This window comes from Canis aureus, chromosome 31 (genome assembly GCF_053574225.1).
Source record: "Canis aureus isolate CA01 chromosome 31, VMU_Caureus_v.1.0, whole genome shotgun sequence".
NCBI lineage: Eukaryota > Metazoa > Chordata > Mammalia > Carnivora > Canidae > Canis > Canis aureus.
In genome coordinates this window covers 34781954-34797533 of record NC_135641.1, presented here as the reverse complement: position 1 = coordinate 34797533, position 15580 = coordinate 34781954, and the positions used below count along the sequence as shown (strand labels likewise).

General features: G+C 33.2%; 1 long non-coding RNA gene across 5 annotated transcripts in view; it reads left to right on the top strand.

The window, feature by feature from the left end:
* Positions 1-4583: 4583 nt before the first annotated feature.
* The window catches only part of LOC144302248 (uncharacterized), a 69185-nt gene continuing 58188 nt past the window's right edge, over positions 4584-15580 (top strand). For 4 of the 5 annotated variants that reach the window (XR_013369085.1, XR_013369081.1, XR_013369083.1 and 1 more), the window contains exons 1-3: positions 4584-4685; positions 8215-9018; positions 11191-11276. This is a non-coding gene — a long non-coding RNA (uncharacterized LOC144302248). The remainder of the gene's footprint in view (positions 4686-8214; positions 9019-11190; positions 11277-15580) is intronic. The other variant, XR_013369084.1, reaches the window with a different exon arrangement.

Here is a 15580-nt window from a genome sequence, read left to right as displayed (position 1 = left end):
TTTTTCATTCTTAATTCTATTACCCCTATAGTTATTATAATGTCGATATGTGCTCTTATAGTTTTTACAATTTGTATCCAATAAAGTCTTCTAGCACTTGATTGTGCATTTATATACATACTTATCTAAATTTCTCTTTGGGGATGATAAAAAGTTTATAATCAAGATGAAATAAATAATTGCCTTTTCATTTCTATCCATTACAGGTCTTATTTTCTAGTATTGTGGATTTCCAAAATGGGGAACTTGTAAACTTTAAAGCAACGCTGGTATTAATGGTAATGATGACATGTCCTGAATCACAGTGTGCATTGGAGTCCTGATATTCATAGATCCTAGAGAAATGAATCTCCTCATTTAAATATCTTAAAGATATTTTTTCTTAGTTTGTCACTCAGACATATTTTTGTTATTGTCAAGTAACTGATGAGAAAGTTATGATATGTATGGTTTAAAGAGAAAATATTATGTTAGAAGTTACTATACACCAAGCAATTTTGCTGTGATTTTTCTTAAGAAATACCTTAACTTAGTTTCTGATCTTATTGTCAAAAAACGTCTATTAACAGCCTAACTAGACAAAGTTTTGGGTACAGACACATCTGTAAAAAAGAACTGTGTAGACAAGTATTTATCCATGGTTTTATTAGGCGAAAGCATATAAGATTTACAGCTTTTGTGGGTCAAAAATAGTTGAGAACCAACAATTTTGGATGGCCCAGCCTAATTAAATTATAATTAAAGTCTGAATTATGTGCAACACTCTGAATTATGTATGAGAAGTCTTCTTTCTAGTCCACCTTTAGAGACCTGTGAACTTCATTTCATATAGGCTGTCTTTACACTACAATTTGGTAGTACCAGGGATATCCTGAATCCTTAAGTCACAAAGAATCTAGAGTTCTAAAATATCTGCTTGTCCTACTTTCATGGTTTTCTTCCTGTATGATTAAAATGTGACTAATTATATGGAGAATTTAAAATTATAATTAATATGTAGCTTGAAGACTTTGTGATATTAGGCCAAATTTTCAACTCATTTTTCTCCAAATAACTGTCCCTCCTGTAAAGTCTCACTTAGTATGGTAAATTCTGCTAATAATTTCACAAGGAACAATATAAAATATCTGGAAAGGCTTATGAAGCATACTGTACCACTCCCAAGGAAACAAGGTGTTCCATTAAATTTGAGAGGCAGCATGACACACATTCCAGATTATATTCAGACCAGACATATTGTCAAAATGAATCAAGATCCATTATTCTTGTAAACTATATGATGCTGAATAACTTGATGTAATCTGACATTGGCAACAGCAAGGTTTATCTCCATTCAGCCCAGAAATCTCCTAAATAATTGCTTTCTTCACAATTCAAATAAATAGGTATACAACAAATTCTATTGCTGAGTAACCAGAAAGGAGATAGGTATAAAAGAAACTAGTTTGGGATTTAAAAACTAATAGCTCCACCATAAAATAAGAAATCTTATGTCAGAAATAATCTTATGTACATGAATAGGAATACATGTGTACTGCCTTAGTTTTACAACTTCATTTAATATTTCTTATTGAACATTAATTTAATAACAATTAATTTAATGAGATAGAAACAATTAAAAAATGAATAAAAGTGCAATTTTATGCCATTGTGACTTAATTCTCTACCAAAGCACTTCAGAGTGGAAATTTTCAAGCACTGTTTACCTATAAACACTTGATCATTCTTGCAAACTAGATTTCTTTAGCCAAAACATGTTCTATGTAATTAGATCCATTACACCCAAGCGTTCACTTTATTTGAAACATGGACAAGCATTCACAGTAATAGATCAGTGTATAATGATGAAGAGGAAGTTTTTGCTGACATGGTATTTCTGTAGGATAAAACAGGTGAGTCAGTCAGGACTATATTCTAAATTTGATCTTATAACTAAAAATGGATCTGAAAACATCATTGTAGAATGTCACAGAGAATTTTTTATATATTTATTAGTTCTACTAGAAGTTGTTCTCCCATAATAATAAATTCAACTAAAATATATGAACTCAACTTTCAAATAAAGTTTTGGGAAAGTTAGGAACTGTATTAAGCAAATAGTTGCATAGCAGAATTGATACAAATCCTTTCTCCTGCTATACAATTTAAGACAAAATTGAGTTTCAGAAATAATCTTTGGTAAATTGAGAAGTGATATTGTGCAATAGATCCTTTTTTAATTCAAAACAAAAATACAGCCAAACTATGCCATTTGGAGATTTTATTTTTTATTTTATATTTTTTTCCATTTTGAAAATTTATAAAGCTTTGTGGTTATTGCTTAATCAGTAAGATACAGATACTGACTATACTTCCACTCATTACTTAATTTTAGGATAACTGAAGCAAAGGAATAACTTGAACTTTAGCCTTTGTGCTTGGCTTCTAGAAGATAATTTCAAAGTTCTTGGAATGTCCTGTCTGATAATAGTGTCTTTGTTCACCTGGTGGCCTTTGACCATGTCTTATTATCTATGCTAACAGTGCAGTGGGGACCTTGGACAATTCAGTATCAGTTCAACATCTGCAAGGGTTGGAGACTAAGGTCAGTCATGCTGGGGATCAATAATGTCTATATGATTAAGCCCCAGTAAAAGTTCTGCTTCCCATAGTTCAGATGAGTTTTCTTGGTTGACAATACTTCATGCATATTGCTGCACATCTATTGCTGGGAGAAATAGATGCTGTCTGCACTCCTCCACTGGGAGAGAGCAATTGGAAGTTCTATGCCTTGGTGTCTCCTGGACCCTGCCTTATGGACTCCTGATTTTAATGTGTATCCTTTAATTACCATAAGCCCTAACAATAAGTAAAAATACCTTTCCTGAGTTCCCTGAGTCTTTCTAGGAAATTATTGAACATAAAAGTGATTTGGAGGACCTTGAAAATTGCAATTGGTGTCAGATGTCAAGGTGATCTTGAGATTCCCACACTGTACCAACAGATGTCACTTGACCTCTTAACCACACCAATTATAAATTAAAGTCATTTGCTGGGAATAATAATTTCCTTACTTCCTTTTTAGGGGATTGAGGGAAGCTGCTTACCTTCTATCAACTTAAATTTTCTCATCTGGGTAATGAGAATAAAAATACCTGTCACATAAAAATAACTGTAATAATTAAATTTTTATAAGTATGTAAATGTCTATGAAATAAGTCAGGCTGGTGGTATAGATTCAGTAAATGTTAAAAACCAGCTCTTCTTTCTGTCTGAAATAATAGACTAATTTATTAAACTTTATAATTAATTCACTTTGATTTATACTTTATACATTTAAAATATTTTCTGTCATTGAAGTTGAAAATCAATGTGTGTGTACTAAATTATATAGAAATATAACTAAAACACTTTTGTCATTTTGAATATTCTGTTTGCATAACTTTGGGATAAGTCTATGCATCTGCATGACAGCATTCTGTTGCTTTTTCTTTTGAAAGGCTTTAAAGTTGTATAAAGAAAAAATATCTATAACTCTGTACAGTGCTGAGACCTGCCATGATTGTGCTGGGAGTTATTTACGGAAGATCTATTTCTTCTGTTGGGAATACATAACACAAGTTTTCCTTATTGTTCTGGACATCTCACCCACTAAACCATTCGTTTTCTCTAAGGACAGAAGTAAATAGCACAATTTGTTCTCAAAGACGACTAGCTGTTTCTGAAATGTGAGGAAGCTCATGGTAAATGGGCAGAGTGTTAGAAATAAATAAGAAAAATGGGGCAGCAGAAATAAATCTTTTATGATGCCTTCTCTCATTCATTTATATGGAAGCAGTCTTTTGCCACAGCTACAGGTGACGAGAAACAACAGAGATTGCTAGTGTGAAATATTCCTTTGAAAATAATTTTAGCATCAAAGTTATTTCATCATCAGCCTCAAAAGGCACCTACGTAAACCTCTTTAAAAAAGTGCAAACTAAAGACTGATTTACAGAGAATAATGATTTATCTACTTAACAATCCTGGGAATGTGACTTTATTATTACTGAATTTAATTTTTATGTCCTTTATTTTTTATAATAAATAATGTTATTCAGACATTAGAAATGAATGAAAGAAATATTGAATTTCCAAAAATATATAATAGTTTTCTACAACTGAGTATGACCACTTAGAAGATGTAGCTTTATTAGGTGATAGACAACAAATAGTTTTATCATCAGTTTCCCAGGGAAAAAGTTTCTTCTCACCCAGAGTAATTGGAACAAGATGAATTTCCTTCTACCTACTGCATGATCAAAAATAAGGCAAATAGCCACAACAACATAATATGGACAGGCAAAATTAGGATAGATCAGTACTTATTGAAGCTAGAGAGACTGTGGCAAATTATTTTTTCCAAACATGGCTACATTCATTTGTACACCCCCTAACATGTTCTTGTAATATAAAGCCTACTTCCTCTCCCCTTAAATATGGGTTAGGCTTTGTAACTTGCTTCTAATAAGTAAACTACAGCAGAAATGGCACTTTATGACTTTTAAGGATAGGTCATAAAAGACTATACAGCTACCACATAGTTATCTTTCTCTTGTGAGGCTCCCCCTTGGATCCTAGCCACCATGCTGTGAAGAAGCCATGTGGTACAAAGAAAGATGTGGGTTTTTTGGTGGCACTCTGGCTGATAAATAGCTTTCAGAAATGTGAGTAAGTGAGCCTCTAATGAGTCCAACCCTCAGTCTCTGAGCCTCTAATGACAAGTGGAACAAAAATGAGCTGTTTCTCTGGAAGCCTGTTCAAATTGCAGATTCTTAAGCAAAATAAATGTCATTACTTTAAGATATTATATTTCGGCTTTTTTTTAATCTAACAGTACATAATAGGAACTCTAAATTTGAGGAAAAAGTTTCAAAACAAGATTAGTCTTGTGTGCTATTCAAATAGTCAAGGCAATATAGTCAGAGGGAAATTATGATTACTTTTACTGACTTTAAGTCATGATCTTCATACATATTTGGGCATAACCGTCTTAAGTCTATAAAACCCCATATAAGTAAACAACATATACACAAGTAACTTGAAATAAAATAGTCACATATCTGATAATTATTAGGTAGCCAGTATTTTAAAATAAACGGGGCTAAATATAGCACAGCCCTAATATCTATAAGTATCTAGAATGGTGTGAAAACTGAACGTTTATTCCTTTGTGTTGACTGGTGGACTGCTTTATTTTAATAACTTGTTTTGAAAGAAGTAACTTATTTAATTGCTTTGTGTCCTTGAAAATGTGGAAGATAATGTTTTCTATTCTTCATCATAATTATAGTATTTACTCTAACGTGCAAATCAGCCCTATTGTTGAAGTAATTTCAAACATTTAATGTCTCTCCTATTTTACATCAATCATGTAAACCCTAAAGGTATGATATATGTGAGATAATATGACTTTTCTTCTTCAAGTGTTCTTTTTTAAATATTTGTACTAAAAACAATCACCTATTTTAATAAGGAAAGTAAGCTTGATTGTGCCTTTATATAATCATGACTTGAATCCCTTCCATAAAATTGAGAGAAATATCTATGGATGGTATAGGAAGCGAGTCTTAAATAAATGAAGATAAACCTTTTGTTACCCATTTATCCATAGGCTATCACTTTTTTGAACCACTTTTTGGTTCATTTCCCCTTTTTGTAATCTTATTAGGATACAGTTGAACAGCAGGGGCTTTTACTAATCTTATTCTAGCCTACTAAAACAAAAAATAAAGAGACAGAAGTAGTTTGATACTCTGCATACATATTTAAATCTTGCATAAAGTTCTATATCTCAGGGAGGAAGCCTCAGAAGGGCACAGTACAATTCAGTCCAGAGAACCAAACCAAACCAAACCACTTGCCTCTGTGTTCAGTAAGGGTGCACGGCATGGTGCCAGTGGTGGGCTGCCTATGTGCCAGGACATAATATCAAAGCTTGTTTTATTTTTCTTTTCCATCCCAATCCAAGAAGATTCATTTTGTAAAACATTCTGCTTACAAGCGAAAAGTTTTCATTATATTCTATTACATTTCAAGCAGAATGAACAACTTCAGAAGATTTTATTTATATAGTCCCTTAAGTTCCCTGACAAAAATAATTATAACACTAACAGTATCACTGGCTCCAAATTTAGATAAGACCTTCCAGTGAGCTCAAAATAATTTTATTTTCCTCTTGAATATCTTTAGACATTTCTGAAAAATAAGAAAAATTATTATTTTTTTCTTATTTTAAATATGGAAAAATGAAATAAAGAATTAAAATGAACTCTTGGAGGGCACATATAGCAGTAAAACACAAAGATTAACTGAGAATGCTGTGTATCATGAAGAGCTGGGCTTGTGAAGAATGAACTACTCATTTCCCATCCTAGCTTCTTCCCTGTCTCTCCCTCCCTCTTAGCTTCCCTTCCCTCACAGATGTTAAATGAATATGTACTATGTGAATACGTGAGTATGCTATGGGAATATCAAAATTATTTATCTTTGATCTATGCTTTCAAAGTGATGACTGTAGATTTTCAGAAAAAGGAGACTAATCATATAGCAAGTTAAGAGTTATTCTAAGAGATATGAGTGAGGTGCTGTGACACATATAGGAAAGACTCGCTAATTTGACAAGGGGCTGAAAGAAGAGCAAGAAGCAGAGAATCGGGGAAGAATGAGTGGAAGTCATGAAGAGAAGTTGATCCTCATTATTTGCTAATTTGATATTTGTAAACTGCCTACTCACTAAAATCTATTTGTAATCCCAAAATTAAAAATGATGATTTTTTGTCATTTAAGAACATGTATAGAGTGACAAAAATGTGACATGCCTGGCACCCATTTTCCCAGCCAAGGTCAAAGAAGGTGATGCTCTACCTTCTAGTTGCAGCTTTCACATTGTAAACAAGTTTCTTTTTCACAGTCTATTTAGAGCCACAATTTCTACATTTTGTGCTTTTTTTGTTGGTGATTTCACTGTTTAAAATGGCCCCCCAGGCAAATGTTGAAGTGTTTTCTAGTGTACTGAAGTGCAAGAAGGCTTTGATGTGCTTCAGGAGAAAACTATGTATTTTGATTAGTTTCATTCAGGGAAAGTTATAGTCCTGTTTGTTGTAAGTATATTAAATAAAGTATTTAAACAGAAACACAAATAAAACAAGGTTATGTATTGATTAGTTGGTGAAAATGTTGTGACCCAAGGCTCACAGGGAACTAAATTTGCATTTCCCCTCAGAGCAACTGTTCAGTATTTACTAATCCGGTGTTTGCAGAGACATTATAGAATACGACTACTATGAATAACAAGAATCAACTGTGGAATCCTAGGCAACGATTAGAGAAGAGAAGAAAGGCATTCCCAGCAAAGAGAATAACCTCAACAGATCTTTTAAGTATGAGAGAGTGTTTTATATTAAGGAAATTCAGGACACACTTGCTTATTTTCTGTGGAGTTCTCCTTTTCTGTCAGACTGGGGAAGGTGTCTCTCTTACCTGGATCCTGAAGTTCCTCTTTTTCTGGATCGTTTCAAACTGTATTGTCAGTATGTCTAGGAAGCATGCTATGTTTCATCTGATACGACACTCTTATCATGAGGAAAATGAATTAGAGAAGGAATCAACATCTAGGCAAAGACAGCCAACAATAGGCTCAACAGAGAGAGAGAAATGATATTTCATATTGTATAGTAAGTGACTGACCCAATCAAATCTTAAGCTCTTGGGAAAATTGAATGGAGGATACTTAGAGAGGAAGTGACAAAATAGGGACAAAGTAAGAGAATTGAGGTTAAAAAGCAGAGTCATGATTGTGGGGTGTCAAGGGAGTAGAAAATAAGACTTATTGCCCAAAGGATGATAAAAAGCCAATTCCCCCCAATTGCTACTAGATCACTGGATTTCTTCTATATCCATTGTTTCTGGTCCATAAGGCTGAGCTGTGTTTTGCTGAGATAGCTTTATACACACACACACACACACACACACACATATATATATTTGTATATATACATATATAATTATATAATATATACATATAATACATATAATTATTATATTAATATATGGTTATATTATATACTTGATGTCATAAAAATAAATTTAAATCAATAATCAATTACTTCTCATTCATCTGTATACTGGCTGAGCCAGTCTTTGCTCCAGGCTTTAGGTCAAGTTCAAATTTGTTCCTTTTACTTCTAATTCCAGGTTCCAGGATGAAGATTCACTAGCTTCACTAGCTAGCTTATCATAATCTTCTCAGATGGATGGAAGGAGACCAAGAAATCAAGCTGAAATACATAGCATATGTAATAATCACCATACCTAAAAGTCAAAGGTCCAGCATGTTGTAGGAACAGTATCTGAGAATGTTATATAGTTTATTAGGAGCTAAAACTGTCAACTTAAACTTATGAAATGCCAGCAAACATCATATATAAAAGTTAATTTAATAACAATATAATATTCAAATACCATTTAAAAATTGTCATCAAGGCTTTTAAAAGTCAACAATGTTTTTAAAAGTTTAAACATTTTGTTTTGTTTTCCACTGTAAAAGTAAACAAACTGTATCATATGATAGCTAAATACTATCTAAAATAGTAATATGTACATCAGACAATAATAACTAGATGAATAAAGATTCAAAAGGCAATATATTATAGCACGTGAGTCATTAGGCTTTGCTAAAAGCCAAACATGTCTAACACTGTCCCACCTGATGACCTTTTTCCTTGGTATTCCCTCTACCAGGAGCCCTCTACCCAGATATCTGCATGGTTCTTTTCTTATTTCATTCAGGTCTTTGTTCAATGTCATTTTGTCAGAGGGATCTTCTCTAAAAATTTTTTTTTATATGTTGGCAATTGAACACCAATAAAAAATAAATTTATTTTTTAAAAAAGAACCCTCTAAACCCAACATTAACAGAACAAGAAAGGGAAAAAAAATGGATCTCTCTAATCACCTTCACTAAAATAGTGCACTTTTAGAGCTCTGCTTTCAGGAAATGTAAGTTGAATAAATGAATTGTACCTTCAAGTGTTAAATATTGATAAATGCACATTGAAAATTAGAAGTCAGAAACATTGGAATGAATGTGACAATTTGTATCTCACTTTTTTCTGTGATTTCTACTTATCTCAACATTAGTTCCCTGAGCGAACTATACCTATACTAATTAATTACTCTTTTGACCAGTACTCTTCTTAATGTAAATTATTCTAATAATATTTGAATTAAGACAGATTTGCCCTCAAGGAATGTATTGCCTAAGGATAAAGAATGTATTCTAAAAAAAAAAAAAAAAGAATGTATTCTAGACATATTTAAATTAGCATATCAACAATTGATATGTGTTATGGGAAAATGATATGTGATATGGGAAAATGTGTTAGCGTAATGTTTACCACAGTCTATGAATTAAAACCTAAGACTTTCGGGATCCCTGGGTGGCGCAGTGGTTTGGCGCCTGCCTTTGGCCCAGGGCGTGATCCTGGAGACCCGGGATCGAATCCCACGTCGGGCTCCCTTCATGGAGCCTGCTTTTCCCTCTGCCTGTGTCTCTGCCTCTCTCTCTGCCTCTCTCTCTCTCTCTGTGTGACTATCATAAATAAATAAAGAAAAAAATATTAAAAAAAAAAAAAAAACCTAAGACTTTCTATTTAATAGCATTTTAAAGATATGTATTATTTTATTGCATTGTGGCTTCAAAAAATCTCTTTTTAAATTTAGTGTTAAGTTATATACATATATACATCATATATTAGACTAAATAGATATATACTATGCATTTTAACATTATTTGATTAGATTAGATATAATTTCAGAAATAAGGTAAGGCTAAACATATAAGTCATTCTGCTAGTAAAAGTTAATATTTCCATTTGGCTGAATGGATTGTTAGGCTGAAATTTTGAAGATTACTGATAATTCTGTTTAATTTACTAAATATAATTACACAAAATTATAGTAATTTTTAGTAGTTAGGCCTTTGCACAAAGATTATGAAATTAGAAAAAATATATACTATCAATTGTTCATAAAAATCTATACTTCTGTGTATGTGTGCCTTTATTGCATAAGGCCAAGAGGCTCCCATGCATAATAGTATTAATCAAGAAAATGAAAGGATATGCACTGAGTGTTCAGAGTTACAATTAAGGATGGGTTCTGCCATTTAGAATCCAACTGTTATTGGTAAAGATTTGCATCAATACATACATTCATCAAGAATAAAAAGCTGAGGACACCTGAGTGGCTCAGCGGTTGAGTGTCGGCCTTCGGCCCAGGGCGTGATCCTGGAGTCCCGGGATGGAGTCTCATATCACGTTCCCTGTGAGGAGCCTGCTTCTCCCTCTGCCTATGTCTCTGCCTTCTCTCTGTGTCTCTCATTAATAAATAAATAAAACCTTAAAATAAAGAATAAAAAGTTGTAATTTTCAAGGACAGTACAATATTCAAGGTACAAGAACATCTAAAAGGAAACATAGGCATCATTATCTACAGTCAGGAAAACCATGTCTATTATTTTGCAGAACAGGTAAGTTCTTTGTTTTGTCCCTACACAGATTTTCTGCTTTCACTTTGAAAAAATTAAAATGTCCATTGAGGAAATTTTTTCATGGAACCATATATTTTCACCAGAGTAATAAGCTCTTGTTTCCTGGTAACAAGAAGGTTGCTAGACCTCTAGATGCTGTTTCCCTTTAACACTGATTTTCAGTGGGAAGGGATGCTCTCTTTCTCCAGTTATTTATCAATAATTAATAAGTTCAATGTCCAGAATTCCACTATAGTTGGACCGTTTTAGGCCAGAACCAATCACTATAGTCAATTTGAGGAAATATACCTCAAGTAAGAGCTCTGATTAATATCTGCTCTTGAAGAGCTTCTTGGATAGGCTTTTCTACTACAGTTGGCAAGAATGGGGAACCCAGTCCCAATGGTAATATGACAGAAAACACATATTTTTTTTTCTACAAGGAGCCTTTCACTTTTACATTTATAATACATGCATTTTACATTTATGTACATGTATGCATGAAATGTTCTTAAGACACATATAGAAAGAGAAAAATTATATGGAACAATATATGCATTGCTCAGAACAAAAAAATAAATTTGATATCTTCACAATGGGTTCACAATTTATATGTTCTTTTATAATGTCACTTTTTCTAGGTACTGGATTCCTTTAAGAATCAAGCCAATAAGAAGCTTATTTGGGAAAATATCACCCATCGCCTTAAAAAATAGTAAGCCAAGAGGTAAGAGTTCTAGTTTTATGCTTTTTTTCTTAATTAACATATTTTACTAAAGGAAAACATTGAATTCAGAGTTTATATAGCTAATTTTTTTTAAAAGATTTTATTCATTTATTCATGAGGAAACACAGAGAGAGAGAGGCAGAGACACAGGCAGAGGGAGAAGCAGGCTCCATGCAGGGAGCCTGACGTGGGACTCGATCCCAGGACTTGACTGATCATGCCCTGGGCCGAAGGCAGGCACCAAACCGCTGAGCCACCCAGGGATCCCCTTATATAGCTAAATCTAAGGAAGATGAAATATCTCAGAATAAATTTTTATGCTTTTGTTTGAATGCTTACACTACCTTATTTTTTTGGAACAATGATTTTGTCGCCTGTAAGACCATATATTTTGTTCTACTGAGGAAAAAAAAAAATCTACTAATTATAATAGCAAAATGCCCTGACTGTTAAACACATTTTTATTTCAGAGATGTCAAATTATGAAAACAAGAGTTACTTAGAATTAAAGAAATATAATTTCATCATTTTGAGGGGAAGCTATGTGAAAATATTATACAAAGAGATAAATGAACTAACCTATTAATAAAAAAACCCACAAATGACAAATGACTCATATCAAGACTTATCTTAGACAAGAATTATTTGTTTCTAACTAAATTTTTCAGAATACTTATATGTAAGCTTTGAATATGGATAATATACTTCAACAGAAAATCAAGATTTTTCAAATAAAACTGTTATTGTTTTATATGATAATTTAAAAGGATATTTATTCTTCGAATGTTTTAATCTTATTAAATGCTATCTTTGGTAGTGTTGAAAACTAGATGGTAAAGATAATTAAAAATAAATCAGCCAGTCCATATCTTGAACAATGATTACGGGCATATTTTAACAAGAGTATTACAACATAAAAGAATCAACATTAAATTAACATTCAAAATCTTAACATAGATTTAATGAGTGTGGAAAGGAAGAAAGCAATCCATTCTCCAAATAAACATTATATTGTGGATATTGTAGTTCTTATTTATCTCCCCTCTGGTGTTGAGCAGTCTCCAGGATATGCTCATCAAATCAAACATTAATTTAATTTATTTCAGTGAACTATATTTGCATGAATTTATTTCTTCTATTTATTTTCATTTAAGTAGTGATTGTTTAATAAAAATATTTTGTACAAGTCTGAGTGCCTTTTAACAATCATCATGGAAATAGTCAATTATACCACAAGAAGTACATTATTTTTCAAAAGCTCTTCTAAAGCTAGTTAGCAATAATACAATAAGACTCATGGAGAATTACTTTCATAATTTTGCTACCAGATGAGTGCATCAAAATTAGAACCTTAAGTAATACTCCTAATTACAGCAAAGATACAATAATCCAAATCTCTAATCAAACTGGTAGAACTAGGGAGGAAGAAAGAGCTGGTAGAAAGGAAATGAGATAGCTGCACACTTCCTTTCTCTAAAATATCTCAAATTGATTTCAGAAGACTGAAGAAGGAAATGAGAGCAGTGTTAAAAATATTGGTCCAGATGGTTCTCACTTACTCTCAATTATCCCCTTATGAAATCTTACTTTATTATAGCTATTGATACCAAACATTAGAATTGACTTTGTTAGTACACCATTGTGTTAATAATTTTCTTATCATAAAATAAGAAACATCATTATTGATATAGAAGATTTTCAGTTGCAACTTTGGTAACGTTTTAAAGTTTGACTTGTGCAATCCATTTTTTAACTTGGTTGAAAAAGTATTCATATCTGGGCACCTGAGTGGCTCAGTCTGCTAAGCAACTGACTCTTGATTTCAGCTCAGATCATGATCTTAGGGTCATGAGATCAAGCCCCATGTCTGCTCCATACCCAGTGGGGCATCTGCTTGAGATTTGCTCCCTCTCCTTCTGCCCCTCCTCCCCACTCATGCACACATATGTGCACATGCACTATCTCTCTCTCTCTCTCAAACAAATAAATAAAATCCTTTTAAAAAGATTTATTTATTTGAGGGGAGGGGAGGAGAGAGAATCTGAAGCAGGTTCGGCACTGAGCACAGAGCACAAATTAGGGCTCAGTCTCAGGACCGGGAGATCATGACCTAAGCCAAAAACAGGATTTTCACATTTAAAACTGACTAAGCCATACAGGTGCCTCAATAAATAAATCTTTAAAAAGATATTCGTATCAACATTTTAACTTTCTATGGTCAAGAAATGTTCTATAGTTTTCTTGAGTATGGATATTAAAATAAAAGAACACCAAAATGCAACTAAAACTTACCTTCCTTTTGTAAGTTCCCATCAGTAATGTAAGGACTATATGAGCTAATTACTCTTTCCTGCCTTCATATCATTCTTAATTTAAACTCTGTCTTAAGCATTCAAATGATACATTAGAGAATTCAGATGTGATTTATACATTCAAATATCTAGCATTTTATTTGGAAGGGTTAAATATTTCATGTAAAATAATAAGCAAAAATATATAAGACACAAAATAAAAGACTAAAAAATATGATAGAAAAGTAAGTGAGGCCAAATGACAAATATGCTGGAAGATAAAAGGTTCCCTGAGGAAGTAGCATGTTGACTTGGAACATGCAAGTCAACTTCCAGAATGCACATGATCATTCCTCAGATCTACCACTATAGATCCAAAGAGGTCTTCATGTGATGGTAAGATCTGTTAAGTCATGGAGCACTGAGAGGAAGTATACAGAGAACAATAAATCATTCTGAGTAGGTTTGGCTTAAGGAGGAGCAGAAGAATTCCATCCTGTATGATGCCACAGCTCCTGCAATGGTTACTTCTGTACAAATAGCAGGCTGTGGGCAGAAGGAACTGCACTGGTTTATGGGCACATTGATACATTATTAGCTTACTATGATCTCAAGTCTCTCTCCTTCTATTGATAAGAAAATTGACAAGGACTGTCCCCAGTGAAAAGGTAGAAACCAGAGATGATTTGGGGCCTGCCAACGACTTGGCATGGGCAATAGTCTTGTTGTGGGTAAAATCTATAATATTAATAATAGTTTATCATGGTTATTATGAGTTTGCAAAACAGCTGAGAAGCTCCAACATCTGGTTTTATATATATATATATATATATATATATATATATATATATATAAAACCTCATCTCATTGAAAGCAAAAGATAAATAATCCTTTCAACTTTCTGTGTTGCCCCATTTTCATTTACTTTTTGGAAATGTCTGATTAGCAAGAAAAAAAATACATGACTTCTAGTTTAGTCTAGAATACAGTGCAAAGGAAGCAAGAAAAGCAAAATCAAAAGAAAAACAACAAGCAAAGCAAAAGCTTATCATATTTTTTGTCATTAGCCCAAGGAAACATGTCTACTTGTCAATCTAAATCGAGCAGTTGTCTATCTAATGCTGTCAAAATGTAGGTAGATTTCCCATTCCTGCCGGATTCAAACTCAAAAGATTGATAGTTCGCTAGCTTCGTTGTTGTTACTACTTCAGAAATGTGCCTCTTCTACTCATTTTGAAATGGAACTTTTGAGAATGAGGGGCACCTGTGTGGCTCAATGATTGAGCATCTGTCTTCGGCTTAGGACATAATCCCCGGGTCTGGGATTGAGTCCTGCAACTCCCACAGAGAGCCTGCTTCTCCCTCTGCCTATGTCTCTGCCTCTCTCTGTATCTCTCATGAATAAATAAATATTTTTTTTAAAAGAACTTTTGGGAATTTACCATCCTGAAAAAAATTTGAAAGGTAGGAAAAAGCAAAATTGTGTGTTCCTACAAAGAGAAGAGTTCTACCATCAAGGTCTAAGATTGTGTTCTCCCAGCATTAGATTCAGGGTATTGACCTTTGATACTTCAATATCAAGCTATGAATATAGTGGATGTCTAGCAAATATTACCAAGTAGATGTTAACCTGCTGGAATTCTAAGGAGATGTGGACAGCTTCAGATATATCTTGATTCCAGGTCATTGATCTTCGTTTCTAGATTCCTTGTTAGTGTTGTTCTCAGGAAAACTCTCTGCATCATCACCAGCAAGACTAACAGTGGTAGGAAGAACAATTCCTCTATCGTTCTTACAGATCTTTTCTGAAAGTAGTTGTTTGGCAAATGTTCCAGGAATATAGATTGGTCCATTTGGTTTCAAGTGTCCATCAGCAAACCAATAACTAGGGGTGAGGATTAGAGTAATAATTAGCCAGACACAGGCAACTGACTGCATTTTGGTCTGGAATGGTAATGAGGGAAAGCTTCTCAAGTGAACCAGAAATTAATTAACTTTGTATACGTTCCTTTA